A 22051-nucleotide genomic window follows, 5' to 3' on the forward strand; every position below is an offset into this window, starting at 1 on the left:
TTAGCTATTCGAGGTCTCTTGTGCCTCCATATGAATTTCAGCATCATTTTTTCTAGATCTGCGAAGAATGTCTTTGGTATCTTGATTGGGATTGCATTGAATCTATAAATTGCTTTTGGGAGAATGGACATTTTGATGATGTTGATTCTTCCAATCCATGAGCATGGAAGATTTTTCCATTTTTTGGTATCCTCTTCTATTTCTTTCTTTAAGGTTTTGTAATTTTCATCGTAGAGATCTTTAACGTCCTTGGTTAAGTTTATTCCAAGGTATTTGATTGTTTTTGTAGCTATTGTGAATGGGATTGATCTTAGCAGTTCTTTCTCAGTCATGGCATTGCTTGTGTATACAAAGGCTGTTGATTTTTGTGCATTGATTTTATATCCTGCCACTTTGCCAAACTCCTCTATGAGTTCCAATAGTCTCTTAGTAGAGTTCTTTGGATCCTCTAAGTACAGAATCATATCGTCTGCAAAGAGGGATAGTTTGACTTCTTCCTTCTTGATTTGTATTCCTTTGATTTCTTTTTCTTGTCTGATGGCTCTGGCTAAAACTTCCAAAACTATGTTAAATAGCAGTGGTGAGAGTGGGCATCCCTGCCTGGTGCCAGATTTCAGTGGAAATGCTTCCAACTTTTCCCCATTCAATAGGATGCTGGTCGTGGGTTTTTTATAAATTGCTTTGATTATATTGAGGAATGTTCCTTCTATACCCAATTTGCTTAGAGTTTTCATCATGAAAGGGTGTTGACTTTTATCAAATGCTTTCTCTGCATCAATTGAGATAATCATATGGTTTTTCTTTTGCAGTCTGTTAATGTGGTGAATCACATTGATTGATTTGCGAATGTTGAACCATCCCTGCATACCAGGGATGAATCCCACTTGGTCTGGGTGGATGATTTTCCTGATGTGTTGTTGTACTCTATTGGCCAGAATTTTATTGAGGATTTTTGCGTCTATGTTCATCAGGGATATTGGTCTGTAATTTTCTTTCAGTGCTGCATCTTTCTCTGGCTTAGGGATTAAGGTGATGCTGGCTTCATAGAAAGAATTTGGGAGGATTCCCTCTTTTTCGATTGTTCTGAATAGTTTGAGAAGAAATGGGATTAGTTCTTCTTTAAATGTCTGGTAGAATTCAGCAGTGAATCCATCTGGTCCTGGGCTTTTCTTTGTTGTCCTCCCATATATTTTAAAGCCTCTTTCATATGCTAGTATTTTTAAAAATCACACTATGCTCCTCATAAAAATGTTTACATAATATTGTAATCAAATTAAGTTTTCTGCACTATTTTGATAATCATAGTATTCCTTTTTTCATTCTAAAAGTGTATTTTAAAATCTCTTTTTTCAGTATCCTTTTTTCTGCTTTAATATTATTTTTTTATTCTCATTTCTGACTTATGATAGATTGGTCTTTTTCTTATTTTATCCTGGTTTCCAATTTAAGAAACATGTTTCTTAATATTAAAACTATACATAATAAATAGGAAATATTTTTAAAAGTAAGAAAATAAGAAATAATGAAAATTGGGGGGCTGGTGCTGTGGTGCAGCATGTAAAGCCACCACCTGCAGTGCAGGCATCCCATATGAGCGCCGGTTCGAGTCCTGGATGCTCCACTTCTGATCCAGCTCTCTGCTATGGCCTGGGAAAGCAGTACAAGATGGCACAAGTCCTTGGGCCCCTGCACCCACGTGGGAGATCCAGAAGAAGCTCCTGGCTGCTGGCTTCAGATCAGCACAGCTCCAGCCATTGCAGCCATCTGGATCCTTATATAGCAATGGGCTAAAGATCAGGATGTCCCTAGTCTGCCCACTCCAGACCAACTACAGCTGCCAACATCATCATAAACCCTGCAGGCTGCTCTTCCTATGAAACAACGTGAGCTGGCCAGACAAAATGATAGGATTTATAAAATTTCTTGAAAAAACTGTTTTATTATTCTAGAATACATGTATAAAAAATAGGAAAAAAAGCACAAGAAAATGGAAATGTACCAAATTTATCTAAAATAATACAATAATTAAATAAATGATCACTATTACATCTGTCTTCAGTTTTCTTACTGCTTTGCCCAAAATATTAAATCTATCAAGAAGAGATAATAAGAGGTTTGGCTACACGAATTTTGTAGTCGTTTTTTCTTTGTTTCATTTTTTAAGCTCTCACGGAGCACAGATGAGAATACAGGAATTTTCATTTTCCACCTAAAATGTCAAGAAGAAATTTCTTTTTTTTTTAAGATTATTTTACTTATTTGAAAGGTAGAATTACAGAGAGAGGTAGACTCAGAAAGAGAGAGAGGTCTTCCATTCCACTGGCTCACACCCCAAATGACCTCAATGGCCAGAGCTGAACTGATCCAAAGCAAGGAGCCAGCAGCTTCTTCTGGGTTTCCCACATGGGTACAGGGGCCCAAGGACTTGGGCCATCTTCTACTACTTTCCTAGGCCATAGCAGAGAGCTGGATCGGAAGAGAAGCAGCCAGGACTCAAACTGGTGCCCATATAGGATGCCAGTGCTACAGACTGGGGCTTTAACCAGATGCACCACAGTGCCAGCCCCCTAAGAAGAATATTTCAAGAAGAATCACAATTATTATAAGATGGACACAAAATAACATACAACAGCACTCCAAACAAATGATGAAGGAGACTTTATCATATAAGGGAAATCTTAGACTACTAACTTCAGATGATTATATCCCAGATGAAACTAAAGAACTGATGAGTGAATCCTGAAATACAAGGTTGGCTGAATATATAAAAATCAATGTAAGATTTTATAAAAGACTATATGATTATCTCAACAGACATAGGAAAAAGCATTTAAAAAAAGACAATATCCTGGGCCTGCGCTACGGCATAGTGAGTAAAGCTGCTGCCTGCAGTGCTAGCATCCCATATGGGCACCGGTTCAATTCCCTGCTGCTCCACTTCCGACCCAGCTCTCTGCTAGCAGTACAATATGCCAGCAGTACAGTATGGCCCAAGTGCTTGGGCCCTTACACCCGCGTGGGAGACCCAGAGGAAGCTCCTGGCTCCAGATCGGCACAACTCTAGCTGTTGCAGCCAACTGGGGAGTGAACCAGTGGATTTAAGACCTCTCTCTCTGCTTCTCCTTCTCTCTGTGTGTTAACTCTGATTTTCAAATAAATCAATAAATCTTTAAAATAAAAAGAGGGGGGAGAATATCCTTTCATTTAATAAAAAACACTGAATACACTAGAAATAGAAGGAAATGTCCTCAACCTGATAAAGGGTACCTATGAAAAATCTACAGCTGACATCACACTTCATGCTAAAATACTGAATATTTTCTTCCTAAGACAAGGAACAATGCAAGGTTCTATTCACATTCATCTGTTAAATTCAATTCAAGTCAATGAGTAAAGAAAAAAAAAGACATCCAAATTGGGAGAAGTAAATCTATCTCTATTCATAAATGACATGACCTTATATACAGAAAAGCTTAAGAGTCCACCAAAAAACTACTGAAGATAATATGAAAATTCAGCAAAGTTGTAGGACAGAAAAAATCCATTGTTATCTCTGTATATTAGCAATGGTATATCCAAAAATGAAATTAAGAAAACAATTCGATTTACAATAGCATCAAAAAGAATTTTAAAAACTTAGGTATGTACAAGAAGTATAAGACGTACAGAGAAAACTACAAAACATTAAAATAAAGATTTAATTAAGTTGAAAACACCAATATTCATGGATTCAAAGATTTAATATTAAGATGGCAATACTTCCCAAATTGATCCACACATTCAATGTAACACCTATCAAAATCTCAGCTACTTTCTTTGGTTAATAAGCTGATCTTAAAACTCATATGGAAATGCAGAGGACCCAGAACACCCAAAATAATCTCAAAAAACAAGAACAAAATTAAATAATGCCCCCAAGGTATCCATATCCTAACCTCCAGAATTTATGAATGTTATCTTACATTGCATATGTGATTAACATTCTTAAAATATACTTTCACAGATTTTATCCAAGTAGGCCCAATGTAATCAAAAAGGTCCTTAAAAGAATAAAAAAAGAGGGGTGGGGTAGAGGATGGCACAGCTTGGGACACTTGAATCCCATATCAGAGAGCCTGATTTGATTCATAGCTACTCGCTGCTTTTGGTTCAGATTCCTGCTAATTTTTAAAAAAATTTTCTTCATACATTTAACATATACAAATTTGGGAACATGATGACTCTTTTCCCCAACCCTCTTCCCACTCATACTCCTATCTTTCTTTCTCCTCCTTCTTCCTTTCCCATTCTTATCTTTTTACAGAGATTACTTTCCAGTTATTTTTTTTTCTTTTTTTTTACTTTTATTTAATGAATATAAATTTCCAAAGTACAGCTTATGGATTACAATGGCTTCCCCCCCATAACGTCCCTCCAACCCGCAACCCTGCCCTTATCCACTCCCTCTCCCCTTCCATTCACATCAAGATTCATTTTTGATTCTCTTTATATACAGAAGATCAGTTTAGCATACATTAAAAAGATTTCAACAGTTTGCACCCACATAGAAACACAAAGTGAAAAATACTGTTTGAGTACTAGTTATAGCATTAAATCTCAATGTACAGCACACTAAGGACAAAGATCCTACATGAGGAGTAAGTGCACAGTGACTCCTGTTGTTGAATTAACAAATTGACACTCTTGTTTATGGCATCATTAATCACCCTAGGCTCTTGTCATGAGCTGCCAAGGCTATGGAAGCCCCCTGAGTTCACTGACTAATCATATTTAGACAAGGCCATGGTCAAAGTGGAAGTTCTTTCCTCCCTTCAGAGAAAGGTACCTCCTTCTTTGATGACCTGTTCTTTTCACTGGGATCTCACTCGTGGAGATCTTTCATTTAGGTTTTTTTTTCCCCCAGAGTGTCTTGGCTTTCCATGCCTGAAATACTCTCATGGGCATTTCAGCCGGATCCGCATGCCTTAAGGGCTGATTCTGAGGCCAGAGTGCTGTTAGGACATTTGCCATTCTATGGGTCTGCTGTGTATCTCACTTCCCATGTTGGATCATTCTCTCCCTTTTTGATCCTATCAGCTAGTATTTGCAGACACTATTCTTGTTTATGTGATCCCTTTGGTTCTTAGTCCTATCATTACGATCAATTGTGAACAGAAATTGATCACTGGGACTAGTGAGATGGCATTGGTACATGCCACCTCGATGGGATTGAATTCGAATCCCCTGGTATGTTTCTAACTCTACCGTTTGAGGTAAGTCAGCTTGAGTATGTCCTGATTTGCACATCTCTTCCCTCTCTTATTCCCACTCTTATATTTAACAGCGATCACTTTTCAGTTAAGTTTCAGCACTCAAGAAGAATTGTGTATTGATTACAGTATTCAACCAAAAGTATTAAGTAGAACAAACAAAAAAAATACTAAGAGGGATAACATATTAAGCTGCTCATCAACAGTCAGGGTGAGGGCTGATCTAGTCACCGTTTCTCATAGTGTTCATTTCACTTTAACAGGTTTCCTTTTTGGTGCTCAGTTAGTTGTCACCTATCAAGGAGAACAAGTGGTATTTGTCCCTCTGGGATTGGCTTATTTCACTCAACATAATGTTTTCCAAATTCCTAACAGGGATCACTTTTCAGTTAAAATTTAAACACCTAAGAATAATTGTGTGTTAATTACAGAGTTCAACCAATGGTACTAGACAAAAAAAAAAAATACTAAAATGGATAAAGTATTACATTGTACATCAACCGTCAGGACGAGAGCTGATCAAGTCACTGTTTCTCATAGTGTCCATTTCACTTCAACAAGTTTCCCCTTTGGTGCTCAGTTAGTTGTCGCCGATCAGGGAGAACATATGATATTTGTCCCTTTGGGACTGGCTTAATTCACTCAGCATGATGTTTTCCAAATTCCTCCATCTTGTTGCAAATGACTGGGTTTCGTTGTTTTTGACTGCTGTATAGTATTCTATAGAGTACATGTCCCATAATTTCTTTATCCAGTCTACTGTTGATGGGCATTTGGGTTGGTTCCAGGTCTTAGCTATTGTGAATTGAGCTGCAATAAACATTAAGGTGCAGACTGCTTTTTTGTTTGCCAATTTAATTTCCTTTGTGTAAATTCCAAGGAGTGGGATGGTTGGGTTGAATGGTAGGGTTATCTTCAGGTTTCTGAGGAATCTCCAGACTGACTTCCATAGTGGCTTAACCAGTTTGCATTCCCACCAACGGTGGGTTAGTGTCTCTTTTTCCCCACATCCTCTCCAGCATCTATTGTTGGTAGATTTCTGAATGTGAGCCATTCTAACTGGGGTGAGGCGGAACCTCATTGTGGTTTTGATTTGCATTTCCCTGATTGTTAGTGATCTTGAACATTTTTTCATGTGTCTGTTGGCCATTTGGATTTCCTCTTTTGAAAATGTCTATTGAGGTCCTTGGCCCATCTCTTAAGTGGGTTGTTTGTTTTGATCTTGTGGAGTTTCTTGATTTCTTTGTAGATTCTGGTTATCAACCCTTTATCTGTTGCACAGTTTGCAAATATATTTTCCCATTCTGTCGGTTGTCTCTTCACTTTCCTGACTGTTTGTTTTGCAGTACAGAAACTTCTCAATTTGATGCAATCCCAAATGTTAATTTTGGCTTTGACTGCCTGTGCTTCTGGGGTGTTTTCCAAGAAGTCATTGCCGGTACCTATATCTTGCAGGGTTTTTCCAATGCTCTCTAATAATTTGATGGTGTCAGGTCGTAGATTTAAGTCTTTAATCCATGTGGAGTGGATTTTTGTGTAAGGTGAAAGGTAGGGGTCTTGCTTCATGCTTCTGCACATGGAAATCCAATTTTCCCAGCACCATTTATTGAATAGACTGTCCTTACTCCAGGGATTGGTTTTGGACCCTTGATCAAATATGAGTTGGCTGCAGATGTTTGGATTGATTTCTGGTGTTTCAATTCTGTTCCATTGGTCTATCCATCTGTTTCTCTACCAGTACCATGCTGTTTTGATTACAACTGCCCTGTAGTATGTCCTGAAATCTGGTATTGTGATGCCTCCAGCTTCGTTTTTGTTGTACAAGATTGCTTTAGCTATTCGAGGTCTCCTGTGTCTCCATATAAATTTCAGCATCATTTTTTCTAGATCTGAGAAGAATGTCTTTGGTATCTTGATTGGTATTGCATTGAATCTATAAATTGCTTTTGGGAGAATGGACATTTTGATGATATTGATTCTTCCAATCCATGAGCATGGAAGATTTTTCCATTTTTTGGTATCCTCTTCTATTTCTTTCTTTAAGGTTTTGTAATTTTCATCATAGAGATCTTTAACGTCCTTGGTTAAGTTTATTCCAAGGTATTTGATAGTTTTTGTAGCTATTGCAAATGGGATTGATCTTAGAAGTTCTTCCTCAGTCATGGCATTGCTTGTGTATACAAAGGCTGTTGATTTTTGTGCATTGATTTTATACCCTGCTACTTTGCCAAACTCTTCTATGAGTTCCAATAGTCTCTTAGTAGAGTTCTTTGGGTCCCCTAAATAAAGAAGCATATCATCTGCAAAGAGGGATAGTTTGAGTTCTTCCTTCCCAATTTGTATCCCTTTAATTTCTTATCTTTTTACAGAGATTACTTTCCAGTTAATTTTATACTCATAAAATTAACCCTACACTATGTAGAGAGTTCAGGATGGCCCAGGTACACGGTTTTCTATGACCCACAAGGGAGATGCAGATGGTATTCCTGGCCCCTGGCTTCAGCCTGGCTTAGCCTTGTCTGTCTGGGCATTTGGGGAGTGAGCTAGCAATGGAAGATTGCCTCTCTTTCTCTTGGTCAATCTGCCTTTCAAATAAACAAATCTTTTCTTAAAAAAGAAAAAGAAAAAGGAAGCGTAAGAGAGGAAGAAATTTTGTTATGAAAGTAAGACTTCAGAATGGTGTGGCCACAAGCCAAGGAATATTTTTGGCTACCAGGAGCTAGAAAAGGCAAGAACAGGTTCTCCCCTGGAGCCTCCAGAAAGAACCAAACTACACCAAAATCTTTCTTTTAGCACCTATTAAGACCCATTTCAAACTGACTTCCAGAATTATAAGAACTGTAAAATAATATTTCATACTGTAAAACTACTACATTTGTGATAATTTAATACAGTATTAATAGAAAACAAATACAATTATAATATCAGCCAATATGGATAGCATAGTTACTACTACCATATAACAATGTCTCAAATGCCTATAAAAGTTTACAAAATTGCCTTAATGTGGCTGTCCAAATACTGACAGCTATTTAAGAACTATTTACTACACTATACCCTTTTATATACAAGAGCAAAATTCTCAGTTCCAAGTGAAAACACTTGATTATTTTCTGTGCACCAGTTTAAAGTGAGTCTATACTTCTTATAGCAAGCTATACTTAGCTCAACAGTCAAACAGAAACCATTGAACTGATTTAAAAAACATACACAAGGACCAGTGTTGTGGCATAGTGGGTAAGCTGCTGTCTACAATGCTGACATCCCATATGGGCACTGGTTCAAGTCTTGGCTGCTCCACTTCAATTCAGCTCCCTGCTAATGCTCTGGGAAAAGCAGCAGAAGATGGCCCATGTGCTTGAACCCCAACTACCCACATGGGAGACCTGGAAGAAGCTCCTAGCTCTTGGCTTTGGACTGGCACAGCCCTGGCCATTGTGGCCAACTGGGGAATGAACAAGTGGGTGGAGAGCTCTCAGTCTCTCCCTCTGTAACTCCAATTTTCATATAAATAAACCTTAAAAATTTTTTTTAAATGTACGCCATATCTAAAGTGTTCATAGGACACCACAGCACAGCCTAACAATAACCAAAATAGAAACTACATCACAGAGGAGCGGCATGGCTTGGCATGTGGTGCATAAATGTAAATCTTAAGACTCAAATCTTGCTGCTAACTCATTCAACCATAAAGGTTTCCAGTTAAATTGTTAGATAAAAAGAAGGGAATATGAATGGTAACACTTACCCTAGACCAAGAAATTCAACTAAAATTCTACTATGAAAAACTGGGGGTGCTACCAAAAGTTACTCTATGCAGCATGACAAAGACACATAGTGTCATTGAGACATACCAGTATACTCTACCGACTAAAGGAACAAAGAAAAACACCCCCTTTTACAAGGAGTCCTATGATTTAACTAAGGGAAGAGACTAACAGAGCTGTCTTCTCACCCACAAACCCTCCATCCATCACTACTGCTTCGAGTCTTTTCATGGTCATTGGTCTATTTGTTTTGTTACTGTAAAATATATATTTTAAGTCATCTATTTTGTGTAAGCATCAGAATGGGTTTTCTGGAATATGGGCAGGTCACTACAGAATGGAAAGGGCCTTAGGTCTTAATCACTCTTTCATGTTTTCCGTCTTCTCATCTACCTGCTCTGCATTCTGGGAAATTTTTTCAAGACAATCTCCAAAAGAACTAACTCTCTTTAGCTCTTTCTACTTTATCAACCCTTCCACTGAGGTTTTTTTTTTTCCCTCCCTTTTGCTCCACTTAATGCTTATGCTGTATCAAGAAAATATTGTCCCAATGGTGATAGGTGACAAAACTATATATATATATATATATATATATATATATATATATATATATATATATATTGGACAGGCAGAGTTAGACAGTGAGAGAGAGAGAGAGACAGAGAGAAAGGTCTTCCTTTTGCCGTTGGTTCACTCCTCAAGTGGCCGCTCCAGCCAGTGCCTTGCAGCCAGTGTGCTGCACCGATCCCAAGCCAGGAGCCAGGTGCTTCCTCCTGGTCTCCCATGCAGGTGCAGGGCCCAAGCACTTGGGCCATCCTCCACTGCACTCCTGGGTCACAGCAGAGAGCTGGCCTGGAAGAGGAGCAACCGGGACTAGAACCCAGGGTGCCGGCACCGCAGGTGGAGGATTAGCCTAGTGAGCCATGGCGCCAGCCCTACTATATTTTAATAATATGCAACATTACTCCATATTCCTTCAACGTGCTATTTTCAAGTATCTTATTCTTCTGAATGATGTTAGCCATTTTCTGCATTTCAAATCCTAATATTCATTTCATTACTAGGAGTTCCATTTGGTATTTTTAAGTACAAGTGATCAGTTTTGATAGTTTCTTCCTCTTTTCTCTTTTGAGTCTAACTACTTACTTTAAACATTTTAATATTTTATATATGAATATAAATGTATATATAATATAATGAATATATGTAAAATATGTATACTATACTGTTTCCATTAACACCTGTATCTAAAGGTTTTACAGGTCTGGGTTTTTTGTTTCTGACTACTCGTACTTCATGGCAGTTTATTTCCCTGTGTTCTATGAATTCTGTGTGTCTGTTCTCTCTTTTCTCTGCTAAAATCCTTTCTCATACATATGGAAGTCTTCAATCTGTTGTCCCTGTATTAACCTCTCCTGCATCTTTTCAATTACTTTCTCTCTGTCCCCTACATGAATCTGAGACTCCCTGTGCTCATACTGAGGTATGGGGTGCACCCTGTGTTCATCCTGAGGTGCTTGGTTGCAGGTGCTGTCTGGGGTTGCTGAAGAAGATGCTTAGAACTGGTGAGGGAGGTGGCTGGGGAGGTGGTGAGAGGTAGGGCTCTCAGGTTCATGCCGTACTTCTACTTTTTCTCACTACCTCGAGTAAACAGCACTTCCTTGTTACACCTTCAGGAGGATGAAATGCTGTTTTAAACCAAATTATATGAATAGACAGTCCATGTGAGAAATATAAATGGTTAAGAAATGTTTCAAAGCATACAAACCAGGCAGATGAACATTAAAAAGAATAGCACTCTTGTTCACCCACATGGTAGAAAAAAATTTAATAATATCCAGGGGTAGCATAGTTATGGGGAAATGTGCACTCATAATATTATTGATAAGAACATAAATTAAGTCTTTCTTGTCAGAAATCCGATGATACCTATCAAATATATATGTATATATATACATATATATGTATATATATATAAATACATAAATACATATATATATTTGATCCAGCAATTTTATTTTTCAGAATCTTGACTCATATGGCTAAACAAATTTATGTGTGTATGTGTGTGTTTACCACATGCCAGATACCATTAAGCTTATTACATACATTAAGTTGTTTAATATTCAAAACATTCTTTTCAGTAGGCCACAGTCTGGATAAACGTTGGGACATAATTAAATTCATGCTGTGGGGTTCCAATAAGTTCCAGACAGTCTTGCACTCTCAGTAATCTCACTGTAATGCCCACACAAGGATGTTCATTCTAGCAGTGTCTGAAAAAGGAAGTAAGACATAGATGTTTATATACGTTTTATTCTTAACTGCCAAAAACTTGGAAGCAAGAGGTCCTTCAGCAAGCGAGTGGATAAATTAATCATGGAACATCTAGACAATGTGATATTATTGCACCCTCTCCTAGACACTGAATTTCCAGCACCTTGATCTTGGACTTCTCATCCTCCAGAATGGTGAGAAACACACTTCTATAGTTAAAGCCCACCAGGGGGGAAGTAGAGTTCCATCTTGGCACAGATTGCAAGCTACCACTTGCAATGCTAGTATCCCATATCAGACTACCAGTTTGAGTCACAGCCATTCTACTTCCAATCTAGCTCCCTGCTAATGCATCTGGGAAGTAGATGAAGGCTCAGGTGCTTGGGCTCCTGTCAACCCTGTGAGACCCAGATGGAATTTTTGGTTCCTGGCTTTGACCTGGCACAGACCTGGCTGTTGCAGGGAGGAATTTGGGAAGTGAACAAGCAGATGGAAAAGATAACTCCTTCTGTGAGAAGCTGTGGAGGGGAAGAAGATATGGGGGAAATTTTTGTACTTTCTTCTCAATTTTGCTAGGAATCTAAAATGGTTGAAAAATGTATTCATTGTTGTGGGGGGAAGTAAGGAAAGAAGGAAGAGAAGGAAAAGGAGAGAAACAAAGTGAAGGAGAAAGAGAAAGAAGGAGAAGGGAAGAGAAAAATAAAGAGGGAAGGAGAGTCCATTAATAGAATAATTAAATTCTGGCACTGGAGATACTATGAACTATGGATTTAAAGCATAGGGTATACTTTAAATAATATGCAGTGCATCTATTTGCTCGGAAAATTTCCCAAAATTTTATCCTAAACTGAAAAACAGCAAGTCACCAGAATATATAGTTTTATTATAATAATTTAAAACTATGTAGTCACAGACCCGTATTAGATATGTATTTAGAACTGTAGAGCAAAATTTGTTAGAGAATACTCAAAAAACTTTATAGTGGCTCCTCTAATGGATGCAGGGTTGAAAAGTTGGATGAAGAAGTAAGCGTGGCCTAGCAGGTAAGCCCCTGCTTGGGACGCACACCTCCCATATCAAAGTGCCTAGGCTGGAGTCCCGGCTCTACTCCCAATCCTAGCCTCCTGTTAATGTATACTCTGGGAAGCACGAGGTAATAGCTCAAGTAGTTGGTTCCCTGACAACCACATGAATTAGGTTCTGGGATCCTGGCTTCAGGCTGATCCAGTCCCAACTGTTGTGGTCATTTGAGGAGTGGACCCAAGGATGGAGCTCTGTATGTTCTATTTTCTGTCTCTCAAATAAATAATTTTTAAAAGGGAAATAAGGAGTTTTTACTAAATACATATACTTTACTTTTGTGGTTAAAATATTTTAAATTTATTTACTTATATTTGAATAAAAATTTTGTTTATTTAAAAATAAAAATCACAGTGATATTATACTGCATTTACCATCTCTATTTCCAAAATATTTTCATCACCTCCAAAGCATTAATGCATTATTGGAATGAGTATATATCCTGAATTATTCATTAAGTCAATATAAATTTTATAAACATATTATTTATTTATTTGAGAGAGAAAGAGTCAGAAAGAAAGGTCTTCGATCCACTGGTTCACTCTCCAGATGGCCACAACGGCTGCAACTAAGCAGATTGGAAACCAGGAGCCAGGAGCGTCTTCCGGATCTCCCATGCAGGTACAGAGGCCCAAGGTCTTGGGCCATCTGCTACTGCTTTCCTAGGCCATAGCAGAGAGCTGGATCAGAAGAGAAGCACCCAGGACATGAACAGCGTCCATATGGCATGTCAGCATTGCAGGCGAAGGCTTAGCCTTCTATGCCACAGCACCAGCCTATAAATTTTCTATAAATTGAAAAAATAAGCCCCTACCAAGCAGATAAGAACTCAGAGGATAATAAGACTGGGAGAATTCTCTCCAAAATCCTGTTTTTAAAGATAACAACCTCCTCTGGCCAGCGCCACAGCTCACTTGGCTAATCCTCTGCCTGTGGCGCCAGCACCCCAGGTTCTAGTCCCGGTTGCTCCTCTTCCAGGCCAGCTCTCTGCTGTGGTCCGGGAGTGCAGTGGAGGATGGCCCAAGTGCTTGGGCCCTGCACCCACATGGGATACGAGGAGGAAGCACCTGGCTCCTGGCTTCGGATCAGCACAGTGCGCTGGCCACAGTGCGCTAGCCGTGGCGGCCATTTGGGGGTTGAACCAACGGAAAAGGATGACCTTTCTCTCTCTAACTTTGCCTGTCCAAAAAAAAAAAAAAGATAACAACCTCCTCAAAGAGTTATACTATCAACTACAAGGTGTCAGTGCATACCCAGTGGCAACATAATAAAAACATCCAAAATCATCTTTTAAAGTTAGATTTTTTCTAATGTAGCCCTTGTCTAGTAAAGCTTTTCAAGTTATAATACAGGACTCTTTTGTCATCAGTTCAGTAAAAGATCAAATGAGGGGTCAGCGCTGTGGTGCAGTGGGAAGCACAGGCATCCCATATAGGCGTTGGTTCAAGACCCAGCTGCTCCACTTCCTGTCCAGCTCTAACTATGGCCTGGGAAAGCAAGTGAAGATGGCCCAAGTCCTTGGGCCCCTGCACCTGCATGGGAGACCTGGAAGAAGCTCCTGGCTTCGAATTGGCACAGCTCTGTCTGTTGTGGCCATCTGGGGAGTGAACCATCGGATGGAAGACCTCTCTCTCTCTCTCTGCCTCTCGTCTCTTTGTATAACTCTGACTTCAAATAAACAAAACAAAAAAAGTCAAATGAAAACAGGAGTATTTACAGAATTACCAGTACTGCTTTCCGTATCATTTCCTTTCCCTTGGTTTCTCTAAGACATATAATGAACAGGTCCAGTATGGCCCCTGAAGTTAAATTTAAACTGTTATTCTAGAGGAGTAAGTCCCAGCACTTAGCATTCTTATAAATAACATCAAGAAAAAACCAAAACAAATACAAACACACCAAAACTTTATTTCAGTGATAAATATTAGCTAAAATTCTTCACAAATTATACTCTTAGGCTTAGGACTGCTTTTCTATCTCTAAAGTACACAAAATATAAATGGCGACACTTCCTCAAATCTTTTTCCTAGTTTTAATCTATAAATATGTTTTTAAAATAAAAAGTCTTCTGATCTAGTTATTTAACGTTTATTAAGAATGAACTTGGCCGGCACCACGGCTCACTAGGCTAAGCCTCCACCTGCGGTGCTGGCACCCCAGGTTCTAGACCCAGTTGGGGTGCCGGTTCTGTCCCAGTTGCTCCTCTTTCAGGCCAGCTCTCTGCTGTGGCCCAGGAAGGCAGTGGAGGGTGGCCCAAGTCCTTGGGCCCTGCACCTGCATGGGAGACCAGGAGGCAGCACCTGGCTCCTGGCTTTGGATAGGCGCAGCACTCCAGCCGCAGTGTGCTGGCCGTAGCAACCATTTGGGGGGTGGACCAATGGAAAAGGAAGACCAACAGAAAACAGAAGACCATTTCTCTCTCTCTCTCACTGTCTAACTCTGCCTGTCAAAAAAAAAAGAAAGAAAAAGAATTAACTAAGGGGCCAGCGCTGTGGCATAGCAGCTAAAGCCACCGCCTACAGTGCCAGCATCCCCATGTGGGCATTGGTTCAAGTCCTGGCTGCTCCACTTCCGATCCAGATCTCTCCTATGGCCTGGGAAAGCAGTAGAAGATGGCCTCTCTGTAACTCTTCCTTCCAAATAAAGAAATAAGTCTTTTTAAAAAATGAACTAAGTATGAGGCCTTGAGCAGGTCATACAAAGAATTTTTAAAAGTTTAATAAGCAGTTTCCACCTAAAGGAACATCTAGTCTGGTCATGAGAGTTAAAGAAGTAAACAGACATAAAATTTATGATGAAAAATGCAAGGTACCACAAGAGAAATACAAAGTGTAATGAGAGTTTACAAAGGGAGAGATGACTTAAAGGTTTAAGTAAACAAGCATTTGTTAAGGGCATACTATAAGCTTTTCCATAAAATTTAAAATAATTCACAGAACCCCTGAATAAAGTTCAAAGGGCAGTTTACACAAAAGCCTTTGTTCCTTTTCTCCACTCTGAAGTAAAGTGAATACTAATCTTCCTTCCTTCTGTCTCTACTGTTCAGTTTCTGGACATACTGAAGAACTGGAGCCTGTGCTGGGTCTGTCTTCAGAAAGATGTTTCAAAGCTGTAATTGAGTGCTGATTTTGTAAATGAGGCTATCTAATTCATACCCAATGAGAAAAAAACCATGACTTTTTACCTAATTCTACAGAACTGCATACCATTAAAAACTCCCTTCCTTATTTATTTTCCTCCAAATTCCTGAATGCATACTTTCGGCTATAACCTAAAGCAAATGTTACTTGTAGCTTAATACATAGTCTCGACTGTACATCAACTGTATTTAAATTAATCATATCACTTATTTTGGGTCTCCCATGCAGGCGCAGGGGCCCACGTGCTTGCTTCCACTGCTTTCTCAGGCCATAGCAGAGTTGGATAGGAAGTAGAGCAGTCAGGACATGAACCGGAACCTGTATGGAATGCCAATGCAAGAGGAAGAGGCTTACCTACCACGCCACAATGCCAGCCCTTCATTTTTACATATTCAAAAGAATAAGCATCAGGAACTCTGTGGTACCTATTCTACTTTTTTAGATATAACTAACCTAATTTTAATCACATTTTATTAGAATGTTTTAAATGTTATTTAAACAAATATTTTCTTAAATCAAACTGCTAAGTAGATAAAACAAAGAGATCATATACTCATAATGTAATGAAGAGTATGGGCTTTCAACACAGATTAACCTACGTAATTATCTTGGCTCTATCAATACCAGCTATATGACTCTGTGGAAGTTACTCAGTTCTCTGATCTTCAGTTTCTCTGCTGCAATGAACTTTGCACCATCTAACTTGCTAGGGTTATTTTAAGGACAGAGATGTATGAGTGCTTACCATGAACTACTGCTAGCCACCTATCTGCAAGTCTCACTCTTTCTTATTTAAAGAATATTAATTTTGGATTAAGCAATAATGGACTTACTATTCCACTTCTCAGACTCCTTTGCATTCTCTGGTCACCATCTGATCCGTTACAATCAATGAGACCAAAGCGTAAGGCTTACAGGTAAAGCTCCAAGGAAACTACCATTTCGCGGATGATAAAAAACTAAGACACCTGAAGAGGAAACAGCTGTCTTTCAATCACAGGTTCAAAGGCAGAATAGAAGAGAACACAGGAGGATCCTGTCTGTGACAGCACTGTGAAACTGCCACAAACCCTACACAGCCTATAACCACATTTCTAACTATCTGAAAACAAACAGAAACCCTATTTTCCACTGTCATTAGATTTCTGTTACATGCAGTTGAATGCAATCCTTGGTATGTAAAAGGACTTAGGAATCCAACATCCATATTAGAAAAGGCAATTATCCCACAAGAATGTGTCAAATTATTCATCAATAGTGTTAAATTATTCATTAGTAAAGCAATGAAACATTGGGATATCAACACACACAAACACACATAAAGTTATTAAAAACTGAATATTATATATTCATTAAGATAAATATTCCATCAGTAAAGGATCAAAGAATGAATAGCTTTAATCAAGAAAAGTATCCTTGATGAGGTAGAAAGAAATAAAAAATGCAATTAGGAGAATGTTCTATTATCACAACTTGCATGTTCATTCACTAATATTTACAACATATCACACTACAAAATGCAGGCACTACCCTAAATGCCATGGAATGAACTATATGAATTTGAGATAGCTTTCTGAAATGAAATGGAAGATAAAGGTTCAAAGAAGGAGGACAGGAGAACAGGGAGTGAACACAAGTAGAACTAAGGATTCTACTTATATTTTAGATAAAGTAAGATTTCTTAAAGGGAGAGCTAATGACAATCTGATCAAGACTATGAAACAGATTTTTTTAAAATAAAAGAACTCTGACCATAAAATAAATTAAAACATGATAGCCAGGGGCCAGAGCAGTGGCGCAGCGGGTTGAGGCCCTGGCCTGAAGCACCGGCATCCCGTATGGGCTCCGGTTCTGGTCCTGGCTGCTTCTCTTCAAATCCGGCTCTCTGGTGTGGCCTGGAATAGCAGCAGAGGACGGCCAGGTCCTTGGGCCCTGTACCCACATGGGAGACCTGGAGGAGACTCCTGGCTCCTGGCTTCGGATGGGCATAGCTCCGGCCGTTGCAGTCATCTGGGGAGTGAACCAGTGGATGGATGACCTCTCTCTCTGTATCTACCTCTCTCTGTTGCTCTTTCTTTCAAATAAATAAAATAAATCTTTTAAAAAAAGATAGCCAAAGGGAAATACTACCAAGATAATTTTCTGGATCAGAATATAGAGGAAGATAAAGTGTGACATGAAACAAAGTAACAGATAGGTAACAAGGCCCAGTGTTGTGGAGATAGCCAGTAAAGACACTTCTTAAAACACCATGCATGCCGTATCAGAATGCTAGTTCCAACTTCTTACTAATGTGCCGGGGGAAGGTAGCGAATGATGGCCCAAGTGGCTGGCTCTGCTACCCTCATGGGAGAACAAGATGAAGTTCCTAGCTCCTGGCTTCAGCCTGGCTCAGTCCTGGCTGAAGCAGCCATTTAGGGAGTGATTCAGCAGATGGAAAAATTCTCTTTGTCTCCCCTTCTCTCTCTGTTGTTCTCTCTTTCAAATAAATAAATATTTTTAAAATAAGTAATAAAAAAAATCAGGAACAGGGAAGAGAAAGGATGAGAACAGATCAAGACAGAGTCATGAAATAAAATCATGTACCGAAAAGATAGAATGTTAAAGCTTTAAGGGCATGCCTGCATTTCGGCATGGTGGGTAAAGCCACCACCTGTGACACTAACATCTCATATGGGTCCAGTTCATGTCCTGGCTACTCTACTTTCAATCCAGCTTCCTGCTAATGGACTGGAAAAAGCAGAAGATAGCCCAACCATTTGGGCCCCTGCCACCCACATGTAAGACTAAGATGAAGCTCCTGGTTCCTGCCTCCTGGCTTTGGCCCTGCCCAGCCCCGGAAGTTGCAGCCATCTGGGGAAGTGAACAGAGGACAGAAGATTCTCTTTCTCTTTCTCTTCCTCTTTCTCTCTCACTCTGACGTTCAAAGAAGTAAATAAATCTTTTAAAAAAGCTTTAAGGGAGCCGGCGCCGCGGCTCACTAGGCTAATCCTCCGCCTAGCGGCGCCGGCACACCGGGTTCTAGTCCCGGTCGGGGCGCCGGATTCTGTCCCGGTTACCCCTCTTCCAGGCCAGCCCTCTGCTGTGGCCAGGGAGTGCAGTGGAGGATGGCCCAGGTGCTTGGGCCCTGCACCCCATGGGAGACCAGGAAAAGCACCTGGCTCCTGGCTCCTGCCATCGGATCAGCGCGGTGCGCCGGCCGCAGCGCGCCGGCCGCGGCGGCCATTGGAGGGTGAACCAACGGCAAAGGAAGACCTTTCTCTCTGTCTCTCTCTCTCACTGTCCACTCTGCCTGTCCAAAAAAAAAAAAAAAAAAAAAAAAAGCTTTAAGGGAAAAGTTTAAGTTAACCCATTTACAATTTCAAACCTCACTCACCTACACTTCGCCAGCTCCCCTTCTACCATCTAAGGAAACATTTATCCTTTTAAATCTTTTGCTTCATGAATTATTCCAGTCCTCCTTTTTGGTATTCCTCCTTTCCATCTTCTTGCTAGTCCTGCAACATCTAATAAAATTCTATTTTCTTTACCCCTTTTTCTAGTAATCTTCACATGCATTTCACAACATTAAAAATAATTACTCTAGACGTTCTGGAAATTTTCAGTTTACAGAAATTAGTCAAGGGGATTAAAATGAGGACTCACTAAAACTGCTGTAGGTGACAATTTAGGAAACTATCCTTTAGATGAAGGAACAATATAATACAGGCATTGGAAAAAATACAGACTATTTTAAAATCTAAGTTGGAAGGACTTTGTAAAGTAACACGCAAAAACAGAAGGAGAACATTACAAACATAAACACAGAACACTGAAAAGCTCGAGAGTGAGCACTGATTGAACCTAGTGGTTAAGATGCCCACATCCCACTGGGCTGGGTTTGGTTCCCCAGCTTTAAGCCTTAACTCTAGCTGCCTGCAAACACAGACTCCAGGAGGCAGTGGTAATGGCTCAAGTGACAGCTCTTACAACCCATACGAGAGACCTGCACTGTGTTCCCAGCTCCTGGCTCTGGCCTCGGCCCAGTCCTGGCCTTTGTGGGCATTTGAAGAGTGAACTAGCAGATAACTCGCTTGCTCACTCTCTTCCTCTCTGTGCCTCAAAAATAAGGTAAATAAGGAAAAACTCTGTAAGAAAAAAAAAACCACCATATCCCAAACTAAATAACAAATAAATGATCAATAGAAAATACCTGTAGCTAAAATAATAGATTATTCTATTTTTATAAAGATCTCCTACAAAGCAATAAAATCCAACAATATAATAAAAACAGAGGCAAAGCATACAAACAATTCAAAGAAAATACAAATGACTCCACACATACAGGTGGGTTTCCCAAAAATCAGAAAAAGTCTAATGAAATAATATATTTTTGATTCGAGGGTTGATAAAATAAAAACACATAGTATCTACTGCAGACAAGAATAAGATAAAAACAGGATCTCTTATACAACTGGTAGCCATGTACATAAGCCTAGGCCTTCTTAGAACAGGTACAATTGAGTAATCCTATCAAAATCTTAAGTAGCTACTCTTTGTCCCAGCAGTTTCACTATCTAGATACTATCCTAAATGAAATGCACACACACACACACACACACAAAGCACAGAAAAATGTTCACTACAAATATTGTATGCAATGAAAGCAGTACTACATATATATATATATAACTTGGAAAAGATTAAAACATAAAATAAAGAAATCAAAATATAGAACACGTGTCAAAAAGACAAAATATGCATTCATAGGTACATTTATATAACAGCATGGAAAAAGACCCGAAAGGGCAACACCAAAAGATTAACTATGGCTATTATCTCTAGAAAAGAAAGCAGGATCTCAAAAGCAGAGGAGTTATAAATAAAGACTTTGGATTTTAGGGGTTAGTGCTGTGGCTGTATCAGGTTAAGCCACCATGTGAAGCGCCAGCATTCAATATGAGCTCTGGTTGGAGTCTCAGTTGCTCCACTTCTGATCCATCTTCCTGCTAATGCAACTGGGAAAGCAGCAGAGGATGGCCCAAATGCTTAGGCTCCTGCACCCATCTGGGACACCCAGATGAAGCTTCTGGCTCCTGGCTTCGGCCTGGCCCAGCCCTGGCTATTGCAGCCATCTGGAGATTCAACCAGTAGATAGAAAAGTTCTTGCTAGCTCTTTCTCTTCCTCTCTCTCCATAATTCTGACTTTCAAATAAATAAATAAATCTTTAAAAAAATCTTTAAATTTTAAAGAAAAAACATTTAACCCTAAAGTAAGGCATACATTGAACTTCTAATTTATAAATTCCAACTAACATATTTCCTTTGAATTTAAAATAATTTCTTTTTCCTTTTATTAGATATTGATGAACTAAAATTATATATTTATGAAATACAAAGTAATTCTATGATATATGTATATAATATGGAATTACAAGCAAGGAAATTAACATATCACCTCAAATATTTATTATTCCTCCTGTCTAACCAAAACCTTATATTCTCTGATTAACATTCCCCACTCCACAGACCCTAGTATCTACCATTCTGTTCTCTACTTCTTTCTATTTGATTTTCTTTAGATTCCACATATAAGGGAGAACACTAGTATTTGTCTTTTTGGGCCAGGTTTATTTTGCTTAGCATAAAGTCTTCTGAGTTCATCTATGTTGTCAAAAATGATATAACTGCTCTCTCTCTCTTTATGGAGGCTAAATAGTATCCTATTCTGTGTATCATATTTTAATAATGTATTGATTAAATTGGACAGTATTTACCTTTAGGTACAATTTCTATTCCCAAATTTGAAATGTGACAGAATCCTATAGTATCATTATCCTCACATAGTTACTCTCTAAAATAATTCATTGTTGTTGAAGGAAGACAAAAACTCCCATATAATTTTGCATCTACTATTAGTCTACAACTTCCAGAAAGACTAAAGTCTACCCTAAAGAGACCAAAAGAGCAAGCAAAGAAAGACCAAAACCTATTTAAGAGAACACAATACCCTGAAGGGAGAACAAATTCTAAATCATAGTTGGAACAAACCCAATTTAGGTGGAAAGAAGAAAATAAAACTCAATGGAAAAAAAGTAGTTGAAAATTCCAGCAAAAACATGAAGATTACTAAGGAGGTCCAGTTAAAGCACACAGAAGTGTTTCTGGAACTAAAAAGAAACTGATTTTCAATTTTTAAAAAATTACAAGATAAATGGTCACTATTAAAAAGTGTATTCATATTTCAGGAAACCAAGCGCAGACAATATTCTCTTTTTAAAGATTTGTTTATTTATTTGAAAGGCAGAGTTAGAGAGAAACAGAGACAGAGAGATCTTCCATCCATTGGTTCACTGCCCAAATGGCCATGGCCACAATGGCTGGGGCTGGGCCAGGCCAAATCCAGAAGCCAGGTGCTTCTTTCAGGTCTTCCATGTGAGTGGCAAGGACTTGGGCCATCTTCCACTGCTTTCCCAAGTGCATTAGCACTGAGCAGGACTGGAAGTGAAGCAGCCAGGACTCAAACTGGTACTCATATGGGATGCTGGTACTGCAGGCA

The 22051-nt window shown here is 39.1% G+C and overlaps 1 protein-coding gene across 16 annotated transcripts in view; it reads right to left on the reverse strand.

Moving 5' to 3' along the window:
* TANC2 (tetratricopeptide repeat, ankyrin repeat and coiled-coil containing 2) overlaps positions 1-22051 on the reverse strand; it is a 438885-nt gene that overhangs the window by 387939 nt on the left and 28895 nt on the right. Inside the window, exon 1 of one of the 16 annotated variants that reach the window (XM_051825087.2) lies at positions 11126-12024. The exons of the other annotated variants lie outside the window; for them this stretch is intronic. The gene's annotated coding sequence lies outside the window, so the exon portion shown is untranslated. Of the gene's footprint in view, positions 1-11125; positions 12025-22051 lie in introns of those variants that run through there. 16 annotated transcript variants of the gene reach the window in all.

The sequence above is a fragment of the Oryctolagus cuniculus genome, chromosome 17 (assembly GCF_964237555.1).
Source record: "Oryctolagus cuniculus chromosome 17, mOryCun1.1, whole genome shotgun sequence".
Lineage (NCBI taxonomy): Eukaryota > Metazoa > Chordata > Mammalia > Lagomorpha > Leporidae > Oryctolagus > Oryctolagus cuniculus.